Below are 25,741 nucleotides of genomic sequence, written 5' to 3' on the forward strand. Positions count from 1 at the left end.
TCCCTGTAAGGCTGTGTGCACACGCTGGGGAATCTGCTGCGGATTAATCTGCGTGGATTTTCAAAATCCGCAGATAAATCCGCAGGTCAAAAGACCTGTGGTTTATCTGCAGATTATCCTGCGGTTTTGCCCTGCAGTTTTACCATCTCCACAGTGGAGGAGATGGTAAACCGCTGCAGAATCCGCAGAAAGAATTGAAATGTCAATTCTTTCTGCGGTTTAGAAACCGCAGAAAATCCGCTCGGAAAATTCTGCAGCATCTGCACTGCGGTTTCCATTTCCCATAGGGAATAATGGTTCTGTACACCGCAGCAGAAACTGCTGCAGATCCGCAGGGCCAAATCCGCTGCGGATCCGCAGCAGAATCCGTTGCGTGTGCACACACCCTAAAAAATAGAATTAAAATTAAAAAATCGTGTTATATTCACCTTCCGATGTCCCGCGCAGCGTCCCCAGGCTTCAGCGATACACGCGGAAGCTCCCGTTCCCAATAATGCATTGCAATAATGACCTTTGCTGATGTCGCTGTCTCGCGATACTGTAGCAGTCTCGCAAGACCGCGACGTCATCAAAGGTCATTGTCGCAATGCATCACTGGGAACGGGACCTGCTGGAGCATCGTGGAGGCCTGGGGATGCTGCGAGGGACATCGGAAGGTGAATATAACAAATTTTTTTATTTTTTTTATTATTTTTAACGTTAGATCTTTTTACTACTGATGCTGCATAGGCAGCCTCAATAGTAAAAAGTTGGTCACACTAGTCAAACACTATGTTTGACGAATGTGACCCACCTGTCAATCAGTTCTCCAAGCAATGCTACAGATTACTTGCAAATCGCTTGCAAATCGCTAGTTTTTCCGCAGGAGTTCCGCTACGTGTAAACCCAGCCTAATTCAGCCAAATATTATTGGTCATTCAAAAACGAAACATACTAGGGGGAATTTTATTTTTAATGGTTGGTGCTCTTCTGGCTGCTACATTAACCCCAGATTGTAGAATTTTAGCCAAAGTATAATCCTCATTTAAAATTGGGAGAAATTTAGTACAGGAAAGATATATATCTTTGTACTGTATTAGCCAGTAGATAGAAAAATATTTAGAATTGAGAGTCCTCAGTGGTTGATACCTTTTAATGGCTAACAGAAAAGATGGCAACAAATTGCAAGCTTTCAAGACTACTCAAGTCTCTTCATCAGGCATATAGACTAATACAAAATCTGAAGAATCACATATTTATACACAACACAGCACAGAAAGAAATAATGCAATAGATAAGATAAGTGACGTGAAGCTGAACTATCATTATGGGAGAGTGATAAACAGTTGTGGCCATAAATATTGGAACAGTTCATAGATAACGAGGGTGAAAGTTTTATTGTACTCTGATTGGGTCCTATGTTGTGATGCCCCCACAATGTCTGAGGAGCAAATTCCTTTGCTGCATTGATGATATTTTAATCATCTGAACAGAGTCTGAGCCACAGCTAAAGATGTTGCATGAACAGTTTAATCAATTTCATCCCACCATCAACTTGACACTTAACTACTCCCTCTAACAAAGCACCGCAACAACCATGAAAATGTCAAAATTAAAAAACTTAAATACCAGGAGGGAGGGCAGGGCTTCTTTAGATGATTCAAATCAACTGGCAGCTGCTACCATAGAGCTGCTAATTTTTACCTTTTCAATCTTCCAGCCCATGTGATCAAATCAATTAAACTAATCATTTGAGTTAATAATACTCAAGACACAGAGCATTGTGAGATAAACAAAGGTTGGGTACTTTATTAAGACTTGCGATACAGGTAAATAACCAAACATTCTATAAATACCATAAATAAATAATTTAATAAATAATGAACCTTGTAAACTGGTCCACCCATAAATCATGATGACCATCCCAAGAGGGCACAGCTTAAAAAGTTGTGCCCCTCCCCCACAGCGCAACCCAACCAATTTTCCACAATGCTCTGTAATCCAAGATTGAAGATATCACTACCAATATCAGAAAGATGAATAGAGTTACCTTGGTATAAACCAGTTGCGACCCCTTCAAGATCTCAATGTCGATAGGAAAAACCATGTAAACATGACATGAATTTATTAAGACCCCTATTAGCTTTCTAATTTTTTCTAAAAACATCAACCATTGTAATTTCCAACAGAGCCTAGGAATGACTTTGGAAAAAACAGTGGAAGAATCCCATAACTGCTGTGACAACCAGACCAAATCGCTTTTCACTTGCCACAGCAAATCCAAAGTTCTAAACTTACCCAAATCATTACCTAAACCATGGAGAATTAATAAATCTGGTTTTGGCCACTTTATTAATAATTCCATTAAAACTTTATTCAAATCACACCAACGGAGCCCCCGAAAACCGTGCCAGTATACCTGTACTTGCTTTACATCAAAAGATAGGTTTTCCGAATAATTTCTTTTGGAGGCTCGCTGCTGGGCCCAAAATGTGAATGAACGGCTCACTTTCCAAATGATTTTTCAACTTAAAAAATTCAACAATTAAACAATAAATTAGGCCCTACATAAATTTTGTAATGATCAGATCTCCACCTTACAATAATCTTAATTAGTGCAGCATTCATTCCAGACCTGGCCGTCTCGGTGGCAGCGCCAATTCTGAATGAATGTGAAGATAATCTCAATTTACTCAAGTTCAAATCTGACAAACATATTTTCAAAACAAATGAAAATTGAAACTTTGTCACAGTTGTGCCATTCTGATGAATAAAAAGAGAACCCTTCAAATTAGGGCAAATTTTTAACCATTCCCGCATGTTCGACACTGGACATAAGCATGACTCAAAAATGCTATTCAAGACAATATTCTGTCCTTTACCAAGCTGGACAGTTTTAGAACGCCGCAGAAAAATCACAATACAAGATTCTAAAATTGAGGTGTCAGAAAATTGAAGCCCAGAAGCTCGCCGTTTATTAGTCGATAATAATTCGCTTATTCTGAAGCACAACTAAAAACAAAAGAACAAAAACAGTGCAAAATAGGGTTGTCTCAAAACCATCAGAACAAACCTTCTCTAACACCTGCCAAAATTTGAACAAAAGATAAACCGATATAGGTTCCCTATCATCCTGCTTAAAAAACAATTTTTTGTACCTTTTTAAAAATTGTTTTACCGAAAATATAGATGTCAAAGATTGTTCACCATGCAACTTCATAAAAAACGATACCCGTATGAGTTTCTTACAGACGGAAGAATGCGACAAGTCCTCATGTGCTAATCTTTCTAAGAAATGAGCAGACTCTGCTGTTAACCTGTGATGAGTTAAACCTTCTTTAGATCAAAATAAAACCCATTTTTTCCATGCGGCAGAGTAGTCCGCCCACGTGCAAGGTGCCAAGGAATTAATAATCAACTCAGGGTCAAGGGTTAAAATAATTCCCATCCCAGTCGGCATCCGGAAGCAAAGCCTGGAATTGTTCCAGCTGTTGACATGAAAGAAGATTCCCAATTACATTAGGATACTCAGGTTTGAAACAAGCCTTCAGCCAAATACAGTATTATGTTTCAATAAAATCAAGACCAGCCACCTCAGAATTCTATTACATGAAACATTTTTCAAGGACACAGTATTAATGTAAAAAATAACACCTTGGGAAGCAATAAATAAAAGAATCCTTTTATTCTGAAGTAAAATACCCCAGACAATAACTCAAAAACAATGGGATTAGAAACCGAATCTAAAATAACTCTCGGCCAAGACTGAGCTACCCACCATCCCTGTAAAAAACAGCCAAAACCAATCTGATTTGCACCATAATAAAACTGACAAGCTTCCGATGACTGGAATTCGCTTTGCCAGCAAGAAATACAGTTAAAATCCTTTAAAAATTCCTTCCAAATCAATAAATCCTCTTTCATAGCATGGGAAATCAAAATCTGACTATAAGGAAAAGAAAAACCCTTAGTAGCATCATATAGTCTTCTCATAAGAACACGACCAATTGGTATTTTTCTTAATGCAAAATTTAACATACAGAGATGCGACTGGAACTCCTGAAGCGAAGCAGATTCCTTATCCAAAAATTCACAAACTGCCAAAGTCAGTTTTGAAATCTTACGAAGAGGTAAACTACAAACCATATTTTTAGAATCAATTTCAATACCTAAGAATTCTAACTTTTTACCAGGGAAAAAACGTCTTTTCATCAGCAATAGGAACACCAAAATCCTTTATCAAACTCAAAAACCTAGACAATAACTGAAAACAATCATGAGAATTAGCTGAACCAATGAATAAAAAAATCGTCCAAATAATGTATAATTTTACTACCAGGAAAAATAGACTCTAAACACGATTGCAGAAAAGAAAAAAACTCAAAATAAAAACAAGAAAGGGAAGCGCAACAGCATGAAACAGCCGTCGCCTCCTCCTGCACTCCCTTTACCATTCTTCCGCTGCAGATGTTTTAACTTTTTGAAATAAATTTTTGGATTTTACCGGTGAGTGCCATCCAATTTCTTCTTCTCGTTGGACTTGCTGTTATGTGGTTTCATGGAGAAGCACCTAAGGTACCGGGCATGATGCAAGCTCGATGTGAGCATAATTATCTTATTATTGTCTTTTGCTGTACGGATCGCTTTGCCTTTTTTGTGTGGAACATCATGGTTAACCAAAGCCCAACATCTTTTACTCCCCATCTCAAAGACGGGTGCACAGATAATTTCTGACTAAAAGCCTTGTCATATGACAACGAAAATGACGGTACGCTTCCAAAACAATATCAATATGTTGAAAGCTTAGTGCTGGAGCTTTTTCACTTAAAACAGCAACATAAATGAGAAATGATTGCAACCAAACATTAAATGATTTGAAAAATTTCTTCCTATCATTGTCATCTGACTTATCAACCCTAGAATGCTCTCTGCTGCGAAGGAGAATAAAAATGACAATGAATTCCCCAGCCCAAATATTGTCCATGAATGATCCACTTAAATGAAAACCAAGTGGTGATAATTCACATGCCATGCCAAACCTTCCTTAAGACAGAAATCCGGTACCCCAGCCCTAGCACCAGAGTGAACATTATGCCCTGCAGATAATTTATCTAAATCCTTAATCCTATCTGCAGTAACATAAAGTTTGTAATATAGGAGTAATTATCTCACCATCAGCAGCTTGACCTGTCATCTGGAGACTTGCTTCAGGCACCGTCTGTGGACGTGAAAGCTGCTGGAAAGCAGGACGACTGGATGGGGGTAACCCTATGCTGGTCTGAAAATCTTCTACCAGATCTTCGGCTGGTCCCCATGCCCTGAGCACTGATGCTGCCGCAGGTAAGCTCTTTTGCAGCAGCCGCTGCTCAGTGCCCCAGCTATACCGGAAACTCCAGCTGGAAACAGCGCTCCAGGGATCACCGTCTGCAACATCAGAGGCTGGTTCCATGCTAGCCGATCCCGTGATGCTCGGAGCTATCGCGAGACTTTGCAGTAATCCCACCGCTGGCTCAGCCTCACAGGAACTTGATGGATGCTTCCCAATTGACGCCTTCCTACTTCCGGCTAATATAGGGAAATAGGCATCCCGACGGTTTCTCTTCTTCCTCGAGCAGCACCATCGTCACTGACAGGATGGCTCGGGCCCACTTCTTCCACAGGTAATGCCAGCATCTCCGATGCAGGGGCCGCTTCCTCCAAGTATCAGAGCAGCCACTCTTCTCCTCCTGATGCTCTTGCTCTCACCACTAGCCAATCTAATAGACTGTCCATGGCAGATAGGTTTATAGCTACTTAGGTTTATAGCTTCTTTAGATGATTCAAATCAACTGGCAGCTGCTACCACGTTATACGTTTTCAGTATCTGAGGTGTCAGGGAGAGAGCAGCCCAATGCTGACTCCCCTGTCTCACAGACTGCACAGAGGAAGATTGCAGAGCCTGTCTGTGCAGTGTGCAGTGCTACAGTCTCACCCGAGGAGCTGCTTCCTGGCCAGCAGTTTCTGCCATTCAGGCTCTGCTTGTCTCAGGCACGCTGGGCCATAATGGACACTTCCTGGTCCTGCCTCATTCACTGCCTGCAAGCTTCATGGTAAGTGGGATTGGAATTTATTAAATTCATTCAACTTAGGCATCTCATGGTCACTGAATGTGAGAGGATGGGGGTATGGTGAGGCAGGGGGGACAGAGCACTGGGAGTTACTGTGAGAGGATGGGGTATTGTGAGGGCTGAAGTGGGGGAGGGGCAATAGGGCACTGGGGGTGAATGTGAGAGGATGGGGTATTGTGACTGAGGGGGACAGGGCACAGAGGGTGAATGTGATAGGATGGTGTTACGGTACTGCAGCACAGGACTAGGGTAAGAGGGGGGGGGAACTGACCCTGCGCTGTGACTAGGCTGATACCCTACAATGGAGGTTACTGTGAGAGGATGGGGTATTGTGAGGGCTGAAGTGGGGGAGGGGCAATAGGGCACTGGGGGTGAATGTGAGAGGATGGGGGCATTGTGACTGAGGGGGGACAGGGCACAGAGGGTAAATGTGAGAGGATGGTGTTACAGTACTGCAGCACAGGATTAGGGTAAGAGGGGGGAAACTGACCCTGCGCTGCGACTAGGCTGATACCCTCCGATGGAGCGGGCGACCCATTCCTAGCGAATAGATCCACCGACGATCCAAGGTAAATCTCAAGCGAAGACCTATAGATGGGGGAAAGGGGTCCTTGAAAGATCTAAGGACTGGGTACAAAAAAAGGGTCACCTCCTAATAGAAAACAAAGAGAAGGCTGCCGAAACAAACTGAAAACAGAAACTAAGACTAGCAGAACCAGAGGTCCCAGCATTGCACTAATTAAACACACAGAAGGCAAAGCTATGCCTCTGGATCAGACCTTCAGGTCGACATCTCCCAGCCACAACTCATCTTGTCACGATGATCACACGTAAAGTACATAAGGTTTTACAGTACAAGCAAAGTGAATGAGATCTCTGAAGTCTCATGCACAAGTTGCTCATTTTTCCTTGCATATTTGCAGCAGATTAAAATCTACATTTTTTCAATTCTTGCAGCGTATTTCACCCGTAATAATGAGTGGGGGAAAATACACAACAAAAGTATGGCAAAAATGTGGAAAAACATAAATGTATTCTACGCAACATTCTATCTGTCAAAACATTAAGACATGCAGCAGAATTTTCTACTGCAAATCCTGAACGTGTTCACATAGCCTTAGTCCCTGTCCTGTCTCCCACCCCAATTCATTATAAGTCACTGATAGCATCGTAATGAATTTGGGAGAGGGAGAAGATGCTATCAGGTACTGAGCATCCTCCGCCACCTCCCAATTCATTCTTTTAATTCATTATAAAGGGTCCTATACACCTTACCCTCTCCTCCCCCTCTCCCCAATAAATTTTAATTCCCGATAGCATCACAATGAATTGTGAGATGGGGAAGGAAGCTATCAGGAACTTAGCACCCTCCTCCACCAATAAATGTATTTTACATCCATATCTAATGTCTTCCTCCCCCTTCCCATGTTCATACGTCCATCATAAGTCCCCTTCCTCCCATCCCAATCCCCCACATCCCATCATGTCCTCTACCCAATCTCCATCATTGTCCTCTCCACCACATCCATCATTGCCCTATCCACCACCTCTATAATTGCCTTCTCCCCACCTCCTTCATTGTCTTCTCTCATACATCCATCATTGCCCTCTCTACCACCCCACTCATTGCCCTCTCCACCACTTCCATCATTGCCCTCTTCACCACCTCCATTATTGTCCTCTCCACCGTCTCCATAATTGTCATCTCCCCCACCTCCAAAATTGTCCTCTCCCCCACCTCCATCATTGTCATCTCCACCACCCCTATAATTGCCTTCTCCACACCTCCATCTTTGCCTTCTCTCCCACCTCCATCATTGCCCTCTCCACCACTTCCATCATTGCCCTCTTCACCACCCCATCATTGCCCTCTTCACCACCCCATCATTGCCCTCTTCACCACCTCCATTATTGTCCTCTCCACCATCTCCATAATTGTCATCTCCCCACCTCCAAAATTGTCCTCAACCCACCCCCATCTTTGCCTTCTCCACCACCTCCATCATTGCTTTCTCCACCACCTCCATCATTGCCTTCTTCACCACTTCCATTATTGCCCTCTCCACCACCCCCATCATTGCCCTCTTCACCACCCCCGTCATTGTCCTCTCCACCACCTCCATCATTGTTCTCCCCTACCACATCTATCATTGCCTTGTCCACCACCCCAATCATTGTTCTCCTCTACCACCTCCATTATCGTCTTCTCCACCACCCCATCATTGCCTTCTCCACTACCTCCATCATTGTCATCTCCAATACCTCATCATTGCCTTCTTTTTTCAGCTCACCCCAAAGAAGACAGCTATAAGTCCGATCGGTGCACGGAATGTGGAAACAGGATCCCTCTGCAGCAAAGCGTAATATGGAAAAAAATTCCAGCATCCAGATCAATAATTAGATTAAAAAAATTTTTATTCCTTTATTCCAAAATTTAAAAAAATCATAAGATTCTCCATCATGATAAGAGACGCATCAGGACGTGTAGTTGGACGCGTTTCGGACAAAAAAACAGTCCTTATTCTAAGACAACACATAATACATCTGAACACATGCTTATAAAGGGAAACAAAGGAAGTCAAGGAACAATCAAGACTAAACATAGGCAGCTGATTAATAGAGGGTAGCAAGTCAAAATCACACTTACAAAACACTCAAAATCTCACTCCTAATATTCATACCCGTTGGAACTCTGCTTTGTAACAATAACATCCATTTTGCCTCTCGGCGTAATAATAAATCATTTAAATTTCCACCTACCCTTTTTGTCTGCACCTTCTCTATGGCATTAACCCTAAAGTTGCTGAGATCTCCTTTATGTATATGCAAAAAATGTCGAGAAGCAGCAGACAAACTGCGTGTGGTAGTGTGACCTACGTCATAAACGTGCTCGGAAATACGACGTCTCAAGGTGCGTGAAGTATTTCCCACATACTGAATATTACAATCCACGCATGTTATGACATAGATCACACCAGTGGAACCACAGTTCAAAAAAGATTTTATTTTAAATTCCTTTCCATTAACAGAAGATACTATTTTTTCTGTGTTCCACATAAACCTACATAGCCCACAGTTTTTCTGAGCACATTTAAAAGATCCACAAGTGGGTAACCAATTAGTTATACTTGCTGAACTGTCTGAAAAAAATTTATTAGCATGTCTATTGGCACTAGTATGATCACTTGGAGATACCTTATTAGCAATAGTTTTATTCCTCCTTGAAACAAATCTGATCCCATCCTTCAGTATATTCTTTAATGTATCATCAACATACAAAATAGGGAGGAATTTTTTAATAATATGAACAATCCTGTAGTAGTCAGTACTAAAATTAGTTGAAAAAACAATAGGTGACCGACCCTCCACAGAATTTGGTGTTTTTCTGCTTTCCTTCTGCAAATAATCCTCTCTACTTTTTTCATCCGTTCTATGCTTAGCTTTCTGAATGTCTACCTTAGTATAACCCCTCTTTATAAAACGTTTACCAATGATCTCACATTGTTTATCGTATAAATTAGGCGTGGTACATGTTCTTTTTGCTCTTACAAACTCCCCTGTAGGTATATTGGCTATAACATGACGTGGATGGCAGCTAGATGCGTGTAACAGTGAATTACCTGCCGTAGATTTTCTAAAAATATCACAATCAATCTTTTTTTCTTCCAAATTTGCCGACAAAAGAATATCCAAAAACGAAATTGTCTTGGCATCAAATTGATATGTGAAACGTATATTGCATGGATTATTATTAATATAGAACATGAAATTCTCAATATTAAATACATCACCATCCCACACAATTATAACATCATCAATAAATCTCAAAAAAAGAAAAATATCAGAAGAAAAAGGATTTTTTTCACCGTCTCTTGCTATTATTTTTATGGCCTGGTGGGAGGAGGAGTATATTTTTTCTGAAAAAAATCCTTTTTCTTCTGATATTTTTCTTTTTTTGAGATTTATTGATGATGTTATAATTGTGTGGGATGGTGATGTATTTAATATTGAGAATTTCATGTTCTATATTAATAATAATCCATGCAATATACGTTTCACATATCAATTTGATGCCAAGACAATTTATTTATACGATAAACAATGTGAGATCATTGGTAAACGTTTTATAAAGAGGGGTTATACTAAGGTAGACATTCAGAAAGCTAAGCATAGAACGGATGAAAAAAGTAGAGAGGATTATTTGCAGAAGGAAAGCAGAAAAACACCAAATTCTGTGGAGGGTCGGTCACCTATTGTTTTTTCAACTAATTTTAGTACTGACTACTACAGGATTGTTCATATTATTAAAAAATTCCTCCCTATTTTGTATGTTGATGATACATTAAAGAATATACTGAAGGATGGGATCAGATTTGTTTCAAGGAGGAATAAAACTATTGCTAATAAGGTATCTCCAAGTGATCATACTAGTGCCAATAGACATGCTAATAAATTTTTTTCAGACAGTTCAGCAAGTATAACTAATTGGTTACCCACTTGTGGATCTTTTAAATGTGCTCAGAAAAACTGTGGGCTATGTAGGTTTATGTGGAACACAGAAAAAATAGTATCTTCTGTTAATGGAAAGGAATTTAAAATAAAATCTTTTTTGAACTGTGGTTCCACTGGTGTGATCTATGTCATAACATGCGTGGATTGTAATATTCAGTATGTGGGAAATACTTCACGCACCTTGAGACGTCGTATTTCCGAGCACGTTTATGACGTAGGTCACACTACCACACGCAGTTTGTCTGCTGCTTCTCGACATTTTTTGCATATACATAAAGGAGATCTCAGCAACTTTAGGGTTAATGCCATAGAGAAGGTGCAGACAAAAAGGGTAGGTGGAAATTTAAATGATTTATTATTACGCCGAGAGGCAAAATGGATGTTATTGTTACAAAGCAGAGTTCCAACGGGTATGAATATTAGGAGTGAGATTTTGAGTGTTTTGTAAGTGTGATTTTGACTTGCTACCCTCTATTAATCAGCTGCCTATGTTTAGTCTTGATTGTTCCTTGACTTCCTTTGTTTCCCTTTATAAGCATGTGTTCAGATGTATTATGTGTTGTCTTAGAATAAGGACTGTTTTTTTGTCCGAAACGCGTCCAACTACACGTCCTGATGCGTCTCTTATCATGATGGAGAATCTTATGATTTTTTTAAATTTTGGAATAAAGGAATAAAAATTTTTTTAATCTAATTATTGATCTGGATGCTGGAATTTTTTTCCATATTACGCTTTGCTGCAGAGGGATCCTGTTTCCACATTCCGTGCACCGATCGGACTTATAGCTGTCTTCTTTGGGGTGAGCTGAAAAAATTTTCTTTTTTTACCTTACTGTTTGGATTCCCTATTTTTCGTGCTCCCCTTAATTTGATTTTGACATATCCATTATTATTCATAAATATGAATTTGGAGATAGCTACCAATATTTCTGATGACATTATCAGTGATGATTTTTTCAATGTGAACAGTCGGCAACGACTAGACAAGGCTGCCAACATTTTTTCTACTATCCATGCCTTTACACCTGAGGATGGAAAGGATTTGAAACCACTTATGTGGGAACTTGAAAAACTTATGTCATCACGACTCAGGGTGTGGTGGGACCACAAAACCTTACAGGCTTATATAAGCAGCAATATGATTCCAAGAGGTTTGCGCATTAAGAAGCGCCCTACTACGGAATATGACCCTGAATTTGTAAAAGAATGGGACAATATTCTTAGTGACTGTTCTACTAAGCTGATGAATTTGATTGTGAAGAGAGAGGAAGCCAAGATGTTAACTTTGGAGGAATCTATTAAAATGATTGAAAGTGATTTGGTGAAATATAAAGATTCTTCTTCTTTTATAATGGCTAGAGATAAAATTAATGACAATCTGAGCAAAATGGAGGACTCTATTACAGTGATAAAGGAAAAGAAATTCAGAAGAGATAAAACTGATTACCAGAATAATCATATTTATGACTGGCATGATTATAGAAGAAAACGTAATAACATTCACCCTTCCATTCTCAAACGCAGAGATAATAGGGTAAGCTTTTCCTCAACGGATATGGATAATACGGATGTTAATACTGACACTTCCGATACTGAGAATTTACCATCTAACAGTTCCATGTGTGCACGGGATGTGGGGCAGCTGTTTTCACAAAGCAGTAGTTTTTCAAAAAACTGTTCAGGAAAAAGAAACGTCAGAGGAGATCAGGGAGGAAACACTCCCATCATAAGAGAATTCAGGAGATCAGCGCGGAACAAGCATGCTTAGATACAACTGATAATTTTACAGTCCTGAACCTTTCTGCATCGATTTTATCGAATGATCAAATTAATATCCTTGAAAGGGGTCTTAATTTTGTGCCTACAGCGAAAATGGACTTATTCAACACTATGCTTGATGTTAATCACTTTATGAGAAGATTGACTCTTAGGAGACATTTTTTTGCAGAAGATGTGGAACGTGAAAAAACTTCCAATATTAATGATGAATATGTTGATAAAGTTCCTGAGGAATTTATGCCTACTTCTTTCCAGGAGCAAGTTACCCTAAAGAATTTGAGGGACTTGTCTGAATCTGGTTCTAAGTTAATGTATTTAACTGATGTTAATTTTTCCTCTAGAGTCCCTAATCCTAGATATTATCCTGAGCAGTCAAAATTGCAAGTTATGGATGATTTTCAATTTCTTGTTGAGGATGAACTTATGAAAATCTATAATGCTAATCAGAATGGTCGTTCTAACATTTCTCGTACTGAGAAACAGGCACTTGATTTGTTATCTGCTAATGTCAATATCGTGGTAAGAAATTCTGACAAGGGGGGATCTGTGACCATATTAGATACTGGGCTGTATGAAAGAGAGGTGAGGGCTATGCTTTTTAATAGTGAGGTATACAAGGGAATTAATTATAACCCTACAGATAACATCAGAATGGAATTACAGGAATTGTTACATAGGGGTTTTAGTTTGGGAATTTTTAATCAAAAACAATGTGAATTTTTCTGTCCTTTATATCCCAGAGTTCCTTTGTTACATGCACTTCCAAAAGTTCATAAGGAGGTTTTTCCACCTTTGTTTCGTCCTATCATATCGGGCATAGGATCTCTTAATGAAAATTTGTCAGAATGGTTGGATGCAAGATTAAAACCTCTAGCCACTATTTCACCTAGCTATGTGCAGGATTCCAAGCATGTTCTTAGTATTTTTTCTCAGGTGGAATGGCGAAGTTCCTTTTGTTGGCTCACTTGTGATGTACAAAGTTTGTACACTTCCATCCCACATGATTTGGCTATTTTGGCTCTTACTACTTATTTACAGAAATACAGTAATTTTTCAGAAGATTTACAGATGTATTTGATTGAAGTGACCTATTTTTTGTTAAAAAACAATTTTTTTTCTTTTTTGGATGATCTTTATTTACAGGTGCAAGGCTGTTCCATGGGTTCCAAGTTTTCACCGTCTCTTGCTAATATTTTTATGGCCTGGTGGGAGGAGGAGTATATTTTTTCTGAAAAAAATCCTTTTTCTTCTGATATTTTTCTTTTTTTGAGATTTATTGATGATGTTATAATTGTGTGGGATGGTGATGTATTTAATATTGAGAATTTCATGTTCTATATTAATAATAATCCATGCAATATACGTTTCACATATCAATTTGATGCCAAGACAATTTCGTTTTTGGATATTCTTTTGTCGGCAAATTTGGAAGAAAAAAAGATTGATTGTGATATTTTTAGAAAATCTACGGCAGGTAATTCACTGTTACACGCATCTAGCTGCCATCCACGTCATGTTATAGCCAATATACCTACAGGGGAGTTTGTAAGAGCAAAAAGAACATGTACCACGCCTAATTTATACGATAAACAATGTGAGATCATTGGTAAACGTTTTATAAAGAGGGGTTATACTAAGGTAGACATTCAGAAAGCTAAGCATAGAACGGATGAAAAAAGTAGAGAGGATTATTTGCAGAAGGAAAGCAGAAAAACACCAAATTCTGTGGAGGGTCGGTCACCTATTGTTTTTTCAACTAATTTTAGTACTGACTACTACAGGATTGTTCATATTATTAAAAAATTCCTCCCTATTTTGTATGTTGATGATACATTAAAGAATATACTGAAGGATGGGATCAGATTTGTTTCAAGGAGGAATAAAACTATTGCTAATAAGGTATCTCCAAGTGATCATACTAGTGCCAATAGACATGCTAATAAATTTTTTTCAGACAGTTCAGCAAGTATAACTAATTGGTTACCCACTTGTGGATCTTTTAAATGTGCTCAGAAAAACTGTGGGCTATGTAGGTTTATGTGGAACACAGAAAAAATAGTATCTTCTGTTAATGGAAAGGAATTTAAAATAAAATCTTTTTTGAACTGTGGTTCCACTGGTGTGATCTATGTCATAACATGCGTGGATTGTAATATTCAGTATGTGGGAAATACTTCACGCACCTTGAGACGTCGTATTTCCGAGCACGTTTATGACGTAGGTCACACTACCACACGCAGTTTGTCTGCTGCTTCTCGACATTTTTTGCATATACATAAAGGAGATCTCAGCAACTTTAGGGTTAATGCCATAGAGAAGGTGCAGACAAAAAGGGTAGGTGGAAATTTAAATGATTTATTATTACGCCGAGAGGCAAAATGGATGTTATTGTTACAAAGCAGAGTTCCAACGGGTATGAATATTAGGAGTGAGATTTTGAGTGTTTTGTAAGTGTGATTTTGACTTGCTACCCTCTATTAATCAGCTGCCTATGTTTAGTCTTGATTGTTCCTTGACTTCCTTTGTTTCCCTTTATAAGCATGTGTTCAGATGTATTATGTGTTGTCTTAGAATAAGGACTGTTTTTTTGTCCGAAACGCGTCCAACTACACGTCCTGATGCGTCTCTTATCATGATGGAGAATCTTATGATTTTTTTAAATTTTGGAATAAAGGAATAAAAATTTTTTTAATCTAATTATTGATCTGGATGCTGGAATTTTTTTCCATATATAGCAATGAACATAGTACTTTTTCCTATCTAGAAAAAAGGACGTTCATAATGGAATGAACAAAAAAGCAACTCCCTTGGAAATATATAGACCTACATAGAAGACGGAGTATGACGCCATGGAGTCAATAAAAATAATTGGTTATAATGTCAAAAATTATTTGCTCTTTATTAATACAGGTGCATAAAAAGTGTACATTACAAAATACAATCATATGATCAGATGTCGGATATGACACTACAAAAAAGAAGGGATGGATACACCGCACATGTATGGTAAATGCAATAGTACAAAAAATGAGTTTTCAAAACCCCAAGCGAATGCATGAAAACTAGTGCCCACGCAGAAAAGTCTCACACTTAAACGTCTAGTGTTGCTATTAGAATAAAGTGCATAGCACAAAGCATGGGGAATTCATACAAATACTTTGCAATAAAGTGCTATGTGCAAAAAAAGCATGGGGGATTTTGTAGAAAAGTGATCATGCTTACCCATAAAAGAAGTGCATGTGCGTAGCGTCCAGCCCCAAAGCCCCTACGCACGTTTCGCGCTAGGCTTCATCGGGGGGCATGTCACCTTCATCATTGCCCTCTCCACTACCCTATCATTGCCTTCTCCATCACCTCCATCATAGTTCTCGCCCACCACCTCCATCATTGCCCTCTCCACTACCTTCATCATTGTTCTCCCCATCTACCCCCAATGTATTGATAAAAAAACAAGCAAACAGCACCACTCACCACTCCGCACATTCCCCCGCAGCATCATCATAGCCGGCACCTTTCTTTCCCTAACACAGGTATGCATTGAATGCTGACATCATCCAGTTGCATGAGCCTGTGTCAGACAGAGAGTGCCGGACAGCAAGCAGAGGATAGATCCCTGCAACTCCGCTCTGCTGACATATCCTCCTGTAGGCTCCTGAGCTGAAGGGATTGCTCCCAGCCCACTGCACATGAGGGCAATCTGGCCATAGCCTACCCCAAAACTTGGGGGCCAGAGAAACAGGCCAGATTACCCTTGTTATTAGCCATTCTGCAGGGGCCTCCCTCCACCTGCGGGCCCCTGTGAAGCTGCACTAGCAGTATGTCCGCCCCTGATCTACACCCTAGGTGTGGCTCTCACATGTTTATTTCGCTTTCCTATGTGTTATCTCTAAGTCCCGTTAGACAAAGAAATTCCTGAGACTCCTTATCTAAAAACATGCACAGACTCCATTTTGGAAAGCAAGAAGATGCACGTATAATAACAAAAATGGAGTCAAGATAGATAAATAACTCTTGCTCTCACACAGATCTTGCATTCTGCTTCAGAAAATTGCTTTTAATGGTGCTTTAAGTGGCAGTTGCATTCATAATGAACTTGATAGCTATTTTCTGTTGTGTCTAGCACTATTTTCATGGTGAGGCACCAGTTTGCTCCATAAAATATACTCAAAATTAATGTTAGGTTTTAACATTGATATAAACTATTTGCAGAAGGTATTTGATTACATGCATTTATTAGGTATGATTATCTATAACATCCTTGAGAGGGTTATATAAGTAGCACCTCTACACATTCACGCAATTTTTTCCATAAACCCAAACATCAGCTACTTCTAGACAACCTAAAAATACATATCCCCTGTTGTCAGCAAGTATTATATTTGTGATCGCTTATAAAATGACAAGCAATTAGTATGTATTTATTATACTTGCCTATATATCGCTGTCATATTGCGCAGCACTTTACATACACACTGTCCCCATTGGGGTTCCTAATTTAAATTCTTTAACGATACAGTATGTCTTTGAAGTGATTTGTCTTGTCAAGTGTGATATTGATCAATCCATGATAAATTGGAGAAAAAAATTGGGTTAATAAAAAAGTATTAATCTACAACAGGACTCGCTACATATTTCTTGACCAAGATCACCACCAAATTGACATACTATAATAATTAAGTGAGAAAGGGTAATGTTTTGAAACTAAAAATGTAAGCTACAGACATGGCAACCTGTGCATAATTTCAGATTATCCAGTTGTTCTTTCATTGTCTTTGAAAAAGGTTGATAGGACATTGACTAAAGACCCCGTCACACTAAGCGACTTACGAGCGATCCCGACACCGATATGAAGGTGTCAGGATCGCTGGTAAGTCGCTATGTGATCGCTGGTGAGCTGTCACACAGACAGCTTCACCAGCGATCAGCACAGCGACGCCGAGCGCCCGGCATCGCTGGCTATCGCTGTAGAAAATAGTATCAAAATAAAAAATATAGTTATTCTCACCTTCCGATGTCCCGTTCAGCCATCCTGCCTCTCTCCACGCTCCGGTCCCAGTGATCCTTTGCACGAATGACCGCGAGATGTCACAGTCTCGCGGGATAACAAAGTCTCGCGGTCATTCATGCAAAGGATCACTGGGACCGGAGCGTGGAGAGAGGCAGGATGGCTGAACGGGACATCGGAAGGTGAGAATAACTATATTTTTTATTTTTTTTATTATTTTTTTACACCTGATCGCTGGTCTCCCGCTGTCACACACAGCGATGCGTGCTGGCCAGCGGGAGACCAGCGACCAAAGAAATGTCCAGAGGTTTCTATCAGCGATACCGGCAGGGGGGCCGCTCGCTGATCGCTGTCACACACAGCGATCTCGCTGGTGAGATCGCTGTTACGTCACAAAAGTTGTGACTCAGCAGCAATCTCGCTACCGAGATTGCTTAGTGAGACGGGGCCTTTATGGGACAGCTACCTCCAATTGATGACATTTTAGAAAAAAAACTGATACTTTGCATATCTTTTTTGCCAAGGAAAAATTACCAAGTATATAAGACTCCCTATTCCAGCTAGTGGTCTACACAAAGTGAAACCGTATCCCCAAGCCCCACATCAGAGGATTTCCATCCAACCAACAAGTGCTTTCGCTGCAATGACAAAAGGGTAAGAAAACGGAGACAGCAGTTTGCAGATAGGTGTCTACTCTTGTTACAGGAGACTCTGGCTTCGTATATGCGTGTTTCAAGGCCTGTAAAAGTGTGAGATATTGATTTATCTGGTAGCTACTTACGATATGTAGAAGTAGAGGTAAATATTTATTTCTTCTGGAAGAGCCAATTTGCCTAGTAATGCATATTAATTGTCCACAAGGTTCTTGATTTAGTTCATTTCTTTTGCTTCTAGTCTTTGTTATGTTAAAGTTGTCGCCTTAGTAAACACTATTTTCTTTATCTCGCCAGTTGGAAATGGCATGTTTTGCAAAAAGCCATAAACCAGATGAACATCAAGCTTTTGCATCAGTAGGAACTTAGCACCGTGTGCACTTTCTGGCAATATTTCTCTGAAATCAACATGATGCAAGTTTATACATCTCTCCTGTAACAGCACAGCCTCCTGCAGATTTAATCTGATTATAGGTAACTTGAAAGCACATGAAGCCTGTGTGAGGTCTTTGAGGGTTTCCCCTGCTGTCAACCTAAATTATCTGTCTGAACTACATCTGACCATTCGAGATTACATTTAAAAAAAAAAATGGATAAAGAAAGAAATGATGTTCTTTCCATTTTTCATTACTACTTGTTTAGATATATTTTAACCCTTTCATTCAGCTTCCTTTCTTTTATACACAGTACAGCAGTGAGACTATGGAACTCTTTGCCATATGATGTCATGAGTGATTCCCTACTAAAATTTAAGAAGGGACTGGATGCCTTTCTTGAAAAGTATAATATTACAGGGTATATACACTAGTTTCCTTGATATTGCGTTGATCCAGGGAGCTAGTCTGATTGCCGTATGTGGAGTCGGGAAGGAATTTTTTTCCCCAATGTGAAGCTTACTGTTTGCCACATGGGTTTTTTTTGCCTTCCTCTGGATCAACATGTTAGGGCAAGTTAGGATAGGATATGGGTTGAACTAGATGGACTTAAAGTCTTCCTTCAACCTTAATAATAACTATGTTACATATTGGAGCCTCATTGAAAGCGCCTAATTGATCACCATGAAACAAATGGATCATCGATGTAGGTGTAAACATGTAAATGTGATTACTGTCACATGAAGCATGAAATGTTACACTCTCTGTATAGGAAAAGCATAAGTAGGATGTAAATATGCTGCAGGATTAATGTGTATGCTTACCTGACAAAAAGATGATGAATAATGTAACAAGAGCTGAATATGCCCCTACGGATACCGACATTTGGGATGAAATATTTATGACTTGGTAATTTCTTGCTACTTTACGAGTTTAGATTCGGCGCACTTCCTAATACAGTTTCGCACTAAGCAGGTTGCATTTCAAGATATTATTTACAACTGGTATGAAAATATGTAAAAGTATTCAGTTCTATAGTAAAACAGGGATTTCCTACAATTTCTAGGCTCTAGAATTAGGTATCATTCTCGCTATTAAAATGGTGTGAACTCTTCATCTTCCAATTATGCTTCTGTGACGCTTCATGGATATTATGCTCAGTATAGTATATCTGAGAAATTCCGCCATATAAAATATGGAACACATGTCAACTCAAATCTTATTTTTTCATCTAAAGTTATGCAAATATTGTACTTTGAGGCACAATTTCCTGTAGGTTTTGACTTATTTCAATGATGCGTGTAAATTGAAACAGTATTGTTCACGTGCAGTTGAAACTCATCCTGACTGAATCCTACTCCCACAGCTGTCATTCTATGGTCCCAACAGCGATCATAAAAGCGAATTTATAGAAAAAGGAATTATTGTTGCATCACCTTATTGTGAGCAATAACGCTTTTATTTTTCTGCTGATGGAGCTTTGTGGTGGCTTGTTCATTGTTGGACAAGATGACGTTTTCAGTGATATAATTTCATTTTTACATTTGTTTTTCTTTATCTCGTTTTATTATACTTTTGCAGCTGTAATTGCCACAAAAGGAGGCTCTACAAAGTACTAACTTTAGGAGGGTGAATAGTTATGCACATTGAAGTTTTCATTTATTTTGTCCTATTTGTTGTTTGCTTCACAATAAAAAGAAAACCAAATTTTCACAGTTGTAGGCATGTTCTGATGCAAACCCTCACAAAAAACAGTGAAATTCCAGGTTGTAAGGTATGCATATACAGTATGTGTATGCAGGGTAGTGTGCTAATATACTCACTTACTGCGGTCTTGTTTGGTATCCAGCATCATTATGCTTCTCTTCTGAGTGACATCACCACTTTTCAAACTCTCTGGGTCACAATGCGCTCTATGTGACCCGGAAGTGGCTTTTACATTGTAAGCCCATAGAGCATTAGAACACAGCTCCTAGGCTTAAATTGTAAATGAGATATTTGGCTCACGCATAAAGCATTGAGTGATCCAGATTGTCTGAAGTATGGTGATGTCACTGAGAAGAGGAGTAGAATGGCGCTGAATCCTGGAGAATACTGCAGAAGGTGAGTACAGTGGGGAAAAAAAGTATTTAGTCAGCTACCAATTGTGCAAGTTCTCCCACTTAAAAAGATGAGAGGCCTGTAATTGACATCATAGGTAGACCACAACTATGAGAGTCAAAATGAAAGAACAAATTCAGAAAATCACCTTGTCGGATTTGGCAAGATTTATTTTGCAAATTATGGTGGAAAATAAGTATTTGGTCATTAACAAAAGTTCATCTCAATATTTTGTTATATATCCTTTGTTGGCAGTGACAGAGGTCATATGTTTTCTGTAAGTCTTCACAAGGTTGGCACACACTGTTGGTGGTATGTTGGACCATTTCTCCATGCAGATCTCTGCTAGAGCAATGATGTTTTGGGCCTGTCACTGGGCAACATGGACTTTCAAATTATTCCAAAGGTTTTCTATGGGGTTGAGATCTGGAGACTGGCTAGGCCACTCGAGGACCTTCATAAACTTCCTATGAAGCCACTCTTGCATTGCCCTGGCGGTGTGCTTGGGATCATTATCATGCTGAAAGACCCATCCACATTTCCTCTTCAATGCCCTTGCTTATGGAAGGAGGTTTGCACTCAAAATCTCACGATTTTTGGCCCCATTCATTTTTTCATGTACACAGATCAGTCGTCCTGATCCCTTTGCAGAGAAACAGCCCCAAAGCATGATGTTTCCCCCCCCATGCTCACAGTAGGTATGGTGTTCTTTGGATGCAACCCAGCATTCTGTCTCCTCCAAACACGACAAGTTTTGTTTCTACCAAACAGTTCTACTTTGGTTTCATATGACATGCTCCCAATACTCTTCCAGATAATCCAAATGCTCTCTAGCAAACGTCAGACGGGCCGAGACATGTACTAGCTTAAGCAGGGGAACACGCCTGGCACTGCAGGATCTGATTCCCTGGCGGCGTAGTATGTTACTGATGGTAGCCTTTGTTTTTACGGTGGTCTGAGCTCTATGCAGGTCTATTACTAGGTCCCTCTGTGTGGTTCTGCGATTTTTGCTCACCGTTCTTGTGATCATTTTGACCCCACGGTGTGAGATCTTGCTTAGAGCCCCAGATCGAGGGAGATTACTAGTGGTCTTGTATGTCTTCCATTTTCTTATTATTGCTCCACCAGTTGATTCCATCACACCAAGCTGCTTGCCTATTGCAGATTCAGTCTTCCCAGCCTCTTGAAGGGCTACAATTTAGTTTCTGGTGTCCTTCAACAACTCTTTGGTGTTCACCATAGTGGAGTTTGGAGTGTGATTGTTTGAGGTTGTGGACAGATGTCTTTTATAACCTGCAAAAGACAAAGTGAGCAAAAACCCTGCTGTAACTAAATAAGTAAAAGCAAAAGTGCATCTAAATAATACAGAGTTTTTAGTAATACTGTTTTTGATCAAAAGTAGCATGAAAGCCATCCCACCACGACAAGGTAACTCTGTTGGGGATAGTCCTACACTGTCTAGTATTAAAAACCTTGCTTTGATTCAAAGTTGACCTCAATGTGTGAACAAGGGCAGACAAAAGGACTGGGTCCCAAACAGTAGACACCAGTCTGGGGAAGCCTTATATACAATTTCCAGCTCAGGAGAGGGAGGCCACACCCCAGCTTGCACAGAATGCAAAAAATACAAAGAAAAAACACAAAAATTGAGCTTGGTTTGAGATGATACACATGCAGCGTATAAATGCATGTTGACATCGGCCATAAAACATAAAACCTGCAAAAGACAAAGTGAGCAAAAACCCTGCTGTAACTAAATAAGTAAAAGCAAAAGTGCATCTAAATAATACAGAGTTTTTAGTAATACTGTTTTTGATCAAAAGTAGCATGAAAGCCATCCCACCACGACAAGGTAACTCTGTTCGGGATAGTCCTACACTGGCTTCTTTTGCAGGTTTCATGTTTTATGGCCAATGTCAACATGCATTTATACACTGCATGTGTATCATCTCAAACCAAGCTCAATTTTTGTGTTTTTTCTTTGTATTTTTTGCATTCTGTGCAAGCTGGGGTGTGGCCTCCCTCTCCTGAGCTGGAAATTGTATATAAGGCTTCCCCAGACTGGTGTCTGCTGTTTGGGACCCAGTCCTTTTGTCTGCCCTTGTTCACACATTGAGGTCAACTTTGACACACAGCAAGGTTTTTAATACTAGACAGTGTAGGACTATCCCGAACAGAGTTACCTTGTCGTGGTGGGATGGCTTTCATGCTACTTTTGATCAAAAACAGTATTACTAAAAACTCTGTATTATTTAGATGCACTTTTGCTTTTACTTATTTAGTTACAGCAGGGTTTTTGCTCACTTTGTCTTTTGCAGGTTTTATGTTTTATGGCCAATGTCAACATGCATTTATACGCTGCATGTGTATCATCTCAAACCAAGCTCAATTTTTGTGTTTTTTCTTTGTATTTTTTGCATTCTGTGCAAGCTGGGGTGTGGCCTCCCTCTCCTGAGCTGGAAATTGTATATAAGGCTTCCCCAGACTGGTGTCTTCTGTTTGGGACCCAGTCCTTTTGTCTGCCCTTGTTCACACATTGAGGTCAACTTTGACACAAAGCAAGGTTTTTAATATTAGACAGTGTAGGACTATCCCGAACAGAGTTACCTTGTCGTGGTGGGATGGCTTTCATGCTACTTTTGATCAAAAACAGTATTACTAAAAACTCTGTATTATTTAGATGCACTTTTGCTTTTACTTATTTAGTTACAGCAGGGTTTTTGCTCACTTTGTCTTTTGCAGGTTTTATGTTTTATGGCCAATGTCAACATGCATTTATACGCTGCATGTGTATCATCTCAAACCAAGCTCAATTTTTGTGTTTTTTCTTTGTATTTTTTGCATTCTGTGCAAGCTGGGGTGTGGCCTCCCTCTCCTGAGCTGGAAATTGTATATAAGGCTTCCCCAGACTGGTGTCTACTGTTTGGGACCCAGTCCTTTTGTCTGCCCTTGTTCACACATTGAGGTCAACTTTGACAAAAAGCAAGGTTTTTAATATTAGACAGTGTAGGACTATCCCGAACAGAGTTACCTTGTCGTGGTGGGATGGCTTTCATGCTACTTTTGATCAAAAACAGTATTACTAAAAACTCTGTATTATTTAGATGCACTTTTGCTTTTACTTATTTAGTTACAGCAGGGTTTTTGCTCACTTTGTCTTTTGCAGGTTTTATGTTTTATGGCCAATGTCAACATGCATTTATACGCTGCATGTGTATCATCTCAAACCAAGCTCAATTTTTGTGTTTTTTCTTTGTATTTTTTGCATTCTGTGCAAGCTGGGGTGTGGCCTCCCTCTCCTGAGCTGGAAATTGTATATAAGGCTTCCCCAGACTGGTGTCTACTGTTTGGGACCCAGTCCTTTTGTCTGCCCTTGTTCACACATTGAGGTCAACTTTGACACAAAGCAAGGTTTTTAATATTAGACAGTGTAGGACTATCCCGAACAGAGTTACCTTGTCGTGGTGGGATGGCTTTCATGCTACTTTTGATCAAAAACAGTATTACTAAAAACTCTGTATTATTTAGATGCACTTTTGCTTTTACTTATTTAGTTACAGCAAGGTTTTTGCTCACTTTGTCTTTTGCAGGTTTTATGTTTTATGGCCAATGTCAACATGCATTTATACGCTGCATGTGTATCATCTCAAACCAAGCTCAATTTTTGTGTTTTTTCTTTGTATTTTTTGCATTCTGTGCAAGCTGGGGTGTGGCCTCCCTCTCCTGAGCTGGAAATTGTATATAAGGCTTCCCCAGACTGGTGTCTACTGTTTGGGACCCAGTCCTTTTGTCTGCCCTTGTTCACACATTGAGGTCAACTTTGACACAAAGCAAGGTTTTTAATATTAGACAGTGTAGGACTATCCCGAACAGAGTTACCTTGTCGTGGTGGGATGGCTTTCATGCTACTTTTGATCAAAAACAGTATTACTAAAAACTCTGTATTATTTAGATGCACTTTTGCTTTTACTTATTTAGTTACAGCAGGGTTTTTGCTCACTTTGTCTTTTGCAGGTTTTATGTTTTATGGCCAATGTCAACATGCATTTATACGCTGCATGTGTATCATCTCAAACCAAGCTCAATTTTTGTGTTTTTTTCTTTGTATTTTTTGCATTCTGTGCAAGCTGGGGTGTGGCCTCCCTCTCCTGAGCTGGAAATTGTATATAAGGCTTCCCCAGACTGGTGTCTACTGTTTGGGACCCAGTCCTTTTGTCTGCCCTTGTTCACACATTGAGGTCAACTTTGACACAAAGCAAGGTTTTTAATATTAGACAGTGTAGGACTATCCCGAACAGAGTTACCTTGTCGTGGTGGGATGGCTTTCATGCTACTTTTGATCAAAAACAGTATTACTAAAAACTCTGTATTATTTAGATGCACTTTTGCTTTTACTTATTTAGTTACAGCAGGGTTTTTGCTCACTTTGTCTTTTGCAGGTTTTATGTTTTATGGCCAATGTCAACATGCATTTATACGCTGCATGTGTATCATCTCAAACCAAGCTCAATTTTTGTGTTTTTTCTTTGTATTTTTTGCATTCTGTGCAAGCTGGGGTGTGGCCTCCCTCTCCTGAGCTGGAAATTGTATATAAGGCTTCCCCAGACTGGTGTCTACTGTTTGGGACCCAGTCCTTTTGTCTGCCCTTGTTCACACATTGAGGTCAACTTTGACACAAAGCAAGGTTTTTAATATTAGACAGTGTAGGACTATCCCGAACAGAGTTACCTTGTCGTGGTGGGATGGCTTTCATGCTACTTTTGATCAAAAACAGTATTACTAAAAACTCTGTATTATTTAGATGCACTTTTGCTTTTACTTATTTAGTTACAGCAGGGTTTTTGCTCACTTTGTCTTTTGCAGGTTTTATGTTTTATGGCCAATGTCAACATGCATTTATACGGTAGCATGTGTATCATCTCAAACCAAGCTCAATTTTTGTGTTTTTTCAGATGTCTTTTATATTGATAACAAGTTCAAACAGGAGCCGATAATACTACAGGTAATGAGTGGAGGACAGAGGAGCCTCTTAAAGAATAAGTTACAGGTCTGTGAGAGCCAGAAATCTTGCATGTTTTCAGGTAACCAAATACTTATTTTCCACCATAAGTTGAAAAATAAATCTTGCCAAATCAGACAAGGTGATATTCTGGATTTGTTTTCTCATTTTGACTCTCATAGCTGTGGTCTACATATGATGTCAAATACAGGCCTCTCTCATCTTTTTAAGTG

The 25,741-nt window shown here is 39.5% G+C and overlaps 1 long non-coding RNA gene across 2 annotated transcripts in view; it reads left to right on the forward strand.

The window, feature by feature from the left end:
• Positions 1–5,515: 5,515 nt before the first annotated feature.
• LOC141100952 (uncharacterized) overlaps positions 5,516–25,741 on the forward strand; it is a 39,280-nt gene continuing 19,054 nt past the window's right edge. The window contains exons 1-3 of one of the 2 annotated variants that reach the window (XR_012234829.1): positions 5,516–5,639; positions 17,907–18,036; positions 18,333–18,503. This is a non-coding gene — a long non-coding RNA (uncharacterized lncRNA). Of the gene's footprint in view, positions 5,640–17,906; positions 18,037–18,332; positions 18,504–25,741 lie in introns of those variants that run through there. The other variant, XR_012234830.1, reaches the window with a different exon arrangement.

The sequence above is a fragment of the Dendrobates tinctorius genome, unplaced genomic scaffold (assembly GCF_039654945.1).
Source record: "Dendrobates tinctorius isolate UK_male_01 unplaced genomic scaffold, ASM3965494v1 ptg000111l, whole genome shotgun sequence".
Lineage (NCBI taxonomy): Eukaryota > Metazoa > Chordata > Amphibia > Anura > Dendrobatidae > Dendrobates > Dendrobates tinctorius.